Here is a 6125-nt window from a genome sequence, read left to right on the forward strand (position 1 = left end):
TATATGATTTACAACCACATTAATTCGAACATCATGGATAACGGTGTAACTCAGATGACATTATTCACACTAAAATGTTTTTGTCTCTTGTGGGATCAATTGGAACACTCTCTTCATATCTAGCTATAGCCTACAAGTATGAGTGGATATACATACGTGTGGTTCTTTAATTTCGTCCAAACCCTTACACACACCCAACACATAGACTCAACCCAACACTACCCCTCAACTTCTAAAAAAAACACTCCCCTCAGATGGTTGATAAGTATCTATCATTACAATCTTTTTACACGCTAAATTATATTACTTGAGTCCTAACCCTTAGTTAGACAATATACTGCATGATTCCCCAAGATTATGTGATTCAATTGTACTAGCATTCATTCTTGTGCGTTGCAACGAGAGAAAAAATATGTCCTAGCCCAATGAGCATGGCTCAAGACTCCCACGAGGCTACATCCTCTATTTCAATATGGCACCCTACCCATGTCACTTATTCTCTTTCTTTCCACCCTCACTGATAGTGAGCATGGTGTCCACCCTATCACAATATATACGATGGCCATTCCCAAGGCGATGATCTCGGGCATCGCATGACTCACCTTAATTGAACAGCACCAGTGAAATATAATGTTTTGAACATCTTTCAATTTGTTAAAATACTAGCTTAAATATCATGGAGCACTGAGCAAAAAAATTGCCCATTGAACTATTATCCACAATAGTTTCTTCTAAATTGATGTGGCTTCCTTCTATTTGTATCTTGGGTATGAGTGAAAAATATTCAGTCTCAAAAGACAACAAAGAAATAAGGGCAAAAAAAGAGAGTATTACTAAATTTCATGCACGCCAAATGAAACTGAAGAAGCAATATGCCCTTTAGTCATATACGCACAAAGGGATAGAGCCATTTGGAAAATGTTTGAATTATAAGCATCCACTTGTATGTTGTGCCACTTACAATGATATGTTCTACCAATTAGTCCACAATGAATTCACTAATGCTGGGAGCATGTTTCATCTGAATGGCTTTCTTTCTTTGTTTCTTTTGAGAGAACTCATACCGCGTAAATCGAACACCATTGAGCCCGCCTATGAAAGAATGCCTCATCATTCTGTAGAGAACCCTCCGTCTTTTCAATATCCTCTAGCAACAAAACAAACACTGTAAGATGCAACCAAATCAACTATTAGATCTGGTGAATAAAACACACTACATCATGCTTACTCAAGCACATGTAGGATGGATTAAGAGCCAATGGTGAAGTTTTCATTGAATTCTGAAATCATCAATAACAGATCAAAAATAGATCATGAAATATAAAAACCATGAATGAACTCCACACGTCCACCTCGTCATTGGTTCTATGAACCTTAACCTCGGTGGCAAGAGGCCCGTGCCAAACACGCGATAGTGGCCTATAACATCCTCCTTGTTAGGGCATAACCACTGGGACTGGTCTGAGCGAGATGATGGCGCCCTAATGTGGAACTACGCTAGGACGCCTCCAGCACACTCACCATGGACCCCTTCCATGAGGTGAGGCTTGCAAGCTTCCCAGTCTGTCTCCTTCATCTCCTGCCAGTACCTCCACCGCAACGGACTTTTGTTCAAGTCTATTTTCCTTTTCCTGCTCAAATATTCCTTGTATCATTTTTGAGAGGGAAATAGTGAAAAGATGCTACTACGCTTCTAGAAATTATTCTGGTGGAAAATGTACAATGGAGGGAGGATAGCCAGAGCTACCTTATAAAGTATGTAAGCACTCTGGCATTCCCTCTTTGAGTCTAGGTTTTGCTCTATATGTATCATTAGAAAAGTATTTCTTGAATATGCTAAAACATTCATGAATGGTAGGTGTGTTACCATCAAATATGATCATGCTATTGTGATTCCGGTCGCTCTAGCATACAAGAAACCATCCCAAAGAAGCCTTTCTTTTTGTTCCTGGTTTTACTTTCTTCTAACATAGACACGACTTGCATGCCTAAATTCCACTATTGTTTCAACATCCACCAAAATGTTTGGCTAAAGTCACATACAAAAGTAAGCGTGTTGCAGTCCTTCCTTAGAACATATGTGTTATAGATCGTGTCAAGTAAAAGCCAGAAAAGAGCCTATGTTTATGTTCACAATATGACTTTGATATCCATGACATAGGGGTGGGAGAAGGAGCATGATTGGTTATAGTGTTATAAAAAAATTACTGTAAAAAAAGAACCTTGCCCATAGTGAATTTCTAGGATCCATGGTAATCAAAATATCTTAATTTATCAAGAATAATGACAAGGTTATTGCATTGGGTGTATGCCATGGATGATAGGGCCAAAAAATATCATATATAGATTCATAGGTTAAGGCCTTCTGAATGGTGTTCTCCTCGTCAATAGTAAAATAATGCAATTGGGTGGATTTAGATTCCATAGGATGATCAGACCATGTGTGCTACCAAAACCAAATAGTGTCAGATCTTCCAAAATAACATTTAGCCAAAGAATAAAATTGGTTCTATGGAGACATACATTCTATCCACCAAAAGTAGCAATGCCAACCAAAGTGTTGTGGGGCATACATTTTAGATTAATGAGATTGAAAGATGGAGTTCATCCAAGGGATGTTCTTTTTGTTAGGAACTTCATCAGTAGAGTAGAGTTCTGCACTCTCAGATGAAGTACCTCTACACCAAATGACTCAGACCTACACGCAAGACCTCATTTGGTAAGACCTTTACCCACCTAACAATATCTTTGCCTACATACAAGATCACATTTTTATCACTATCTTACTGAAGGTCTGAAGCATAATTGATTGCTTTTCTCAAGTTAGAATTAATATAATTTGTGTTTATATGACAACACATGCATATCTTGGGTTAACCATATTTAATGATAATGTGATGTACATAATATACCAAATATTTAGTTGTTTTGAATGGTGGACGTTCGAATCATGTTGTTTCTGATTATAGGAATTCCATGTGTACTCTTTGCAGTGGGGAAAAATTCAAGATATTGTCTATCTGAAAACCATAGAGATCAAAGGAAGAGTGAAATGGGGGGGGGATTTTAAAAATCTCCTTAAGGATCTTCGTCACTTTCAAAATTGTTCAATAATGGTAAGATCACTTTCTTACATTATAGAACATTCATCCTTGTTCTTATGATTTGACATCTCCCCTTTCAGGACTAATTTACTTTTGTGCTGAAATGAGTTTGAAATTGTATTTGATATACCTAGATAACTATGTCTTTTGTAGCATCAGTTTGCTTTCATCATAAGTTTTAATAATTACGAAAACATCACAAAAATAAGTATGAACTGATTTTTACTTGCAACCAATATCGTATTAGGTGATTTTCCTGTTGTTGAATGTTCAGTCTTCGAGAAATGGCTTAGAGGGAATGAAACAGGTAAGATTGACACTTGATTTTTCATTTATAGTCTTTAGAAGGTATGGACATTTAGAATATAATGTTTAAGCTATTTATAACACTGATGCAGGTTGCAAAGATGTTAAAAGTGAACAAAAGAATTGGTTTAGCAACTACGAAAGATGGTTTATATATTTATGTATGTCCTCGACACAAGGTCATAATAATAGTCCTTACAAAATATGGTTTCTAGAAGGTGCATCAACATTCGATAGAAACCAAGATTTATTAATCGGTTTTGTTGTACGGGACCAAAAGTCACGAGTAAACACAAGCAATGGAGAGGTAAATATTGTGAAAGTACAAGAAATCGGGGGCACTCGTGTGGATTCACAAGAAGTGATATGTGGTAAGCTTGTATTATCTATTAGTCCACATGCATGGAAGTCTTATTCTTGTGATGTCCTCCTCTGGTACTTGCTAATCATGGATGTTATCCTTCTCTTTTTTCATATCAACAATCATACCATCTTCATCGTCTTCATGCACCAATAAATGATGGCCTATATTTTCGGCGTCCTCCTCTGGTACTAGCAGAGCAAGGCTCATATTGTCTGTATCCTCCGCCTGGCCTACTAGGTCATGACTTCAATGCTCGGCGTCCTCCTCTTGAACCACCAGGTCAAGGATTACATCCTCGACATCCTCCTCAATGCTCATGCACCAGAATGTCAATACATCTTTCATCAGCTTCCTCCTTGTCCAAGAGGTCAAGGCTTCATTACCCATCGTGCTCCCAATTTTGCACTAGAATATTTCAATCCCTTAACATACCATGGAAACAACAGCGGTATTTTCCCTAGCCAGCAACATTGGATGTTTAGCGAATGGCTTGAGACTGACTATGTTATTGCAGGTTCACAACAGTTGAGGCCACTTAGCAGTTTTGCTCCTGGTCATTTGTGGCATAGAATGTCGTGCCCAAGGTCCGATAAAAACCATCCTAGTTTTGAAAGATCAGAAGGCTTCTCTGGCTATAGCTCCACATATTAGTCTAGATTAAAAAATGGGCCATGTAGCACGCCTCCCAACTAAAGTCATTGATGAAATTGCAGCCTTTTCCCAAGAAACATTCTGAATGATTTACCTTAGACTGTTGTATTCAGAACTACAAGGAAGACACCATGACATGGGTTCTTCTTTCTATTTCCAATCGGACCAATTAATCCCAATATCCGTAGAACATAATTCCCGATGTGTACTATGATGTATATGAAAATTCCTAATCTCATGATAGCATGCATGTTTGCCAGGCACAACTATGTTCCAACCTTCATTGCTACATGTATCTTCACATTTGGTGACTGATGAGGTTATTATCTATTTTTCTGGATAGTCACTCATGTTTTAGCTAGATTGAGTTATGCGTTAGTTTAATATTTCACATCGAGTCAAGTGGATGTTCACTTTCATACTTGAGCTATTGCTAATTGTCATGTACAAAACATAACTAATCTCCCCCAAAGAATTCTTAGTATGTTTCATTCATTCACTATAAATCATTAACTATTTCTAGAATTGTCGATACTGACAAAAAAAATTTAAAAAATGGTCAATGCCAAATTAATTGAAGCAAATGTCAAGTGTGTTAAGTACACTTTCAATAGTATATGAGTCAATTTATCCTACCAAAACCGTCTCTTGAGAATTGATGCCCATGGAAAATATAACTAATATCTCAGAATATAATTGACATCATTTTACCATGACTTTTATGTACTAAAAATCATATGCACATAAACCGATTCAAAACACAATTAAAAAACTTTTATCATTTCAAGTTCTTTTAATTAGTATATTACACAAAAATAAGGTAAAAATATATGGAAAACACACATTTTTTATAATGAGAATAATAGTAACCTAATACCACATTGTAATTTCATAATAAGTTAACAATGGATAATGATTATCCCCGTGCATCAAACATGCCAATGACAAAACTATGTTCGCCAAAGATGCATATTTGAAAATGTGATCACATTTGGATGAAAGTTTCCTTAGACAAATTAAATAATATGTGTTCATGATACAACTTTATAAAATTCTAGCCCACACATACGGGCGGGCCACTATGCTAGTACAATGAAAAGCACAAACATACATAAGTAATTGGAAAGCGCCAACATTAATTACCTTCGATCCGTGGGTTACTTATTTTATAGTAGTTTGGCACTGATCAGCCTCTCTGTATAATAGTCACAATGCTAATGTCAACCACAACTTACTCCTTAAATCTCTAGTATAGGTTACAATCTTTTGTGGAGTATTTTCATGTCCAACAAAAATAGTCAATGCATTTTTGGTGCTTTTAGAGAACTAAAGACCACATACTATTTCCATCTTTCGAACATGACGATCATGTATTTTTTCAATGAAAAAAATAGTGTGCAATTTCTTTACTAGTAGCGCGCTATAGCATACGAGGAGAGGCCACACTGAAGTTTGGCATCTTTTCTTATGATCGGGCTATTCACGAAATAGCATGCTATATTCCGCTAAAATGGTATAGCTTGTACTATGTTTTTTTGGCAGCCCATTAGCCCAAGGACGCCACTCTGACCTAGCCCAAATAGGAAAAATAGATAATCCCCTATCCAACCAAGCTCTTACAGTCCCCAAATCTCTAGTTTATTCTCTACCCAACCACGTGGTCCTGTGCGTCGACACAGGCGGCTTCTTCTTCCTCATGT

General features: G+C 36.9%; 1 pseudogene; it reads left to right on the top strand.

Annotated features, from left to right (window-relative positions):
• The window catches only part of LOC123138758 (uncharacterized), a 6999-nt pseudogene extending 2532 nt beyond the window's left edge, over nt 1-4467 (top strand).
• The last annotated feature ends 1658 nt before the right edge of the window (nt 4468-6125 follow it).

This window comes from Triticum aestivum, chromosome 6B (genome assembly GCF_018294505.1).
Source record: "Triticum aestivum cultivar Chinese Spring chromosome 6B, IWGSC CS RefSeq v2.1, whole genome shotgun sequence".
Lineage (NCBI taxonomy): Eukaryota > Viridiplantae > Streptophyta > Magnoliopsida > Poales > Poaceae > Triticum > Triticum aestivum.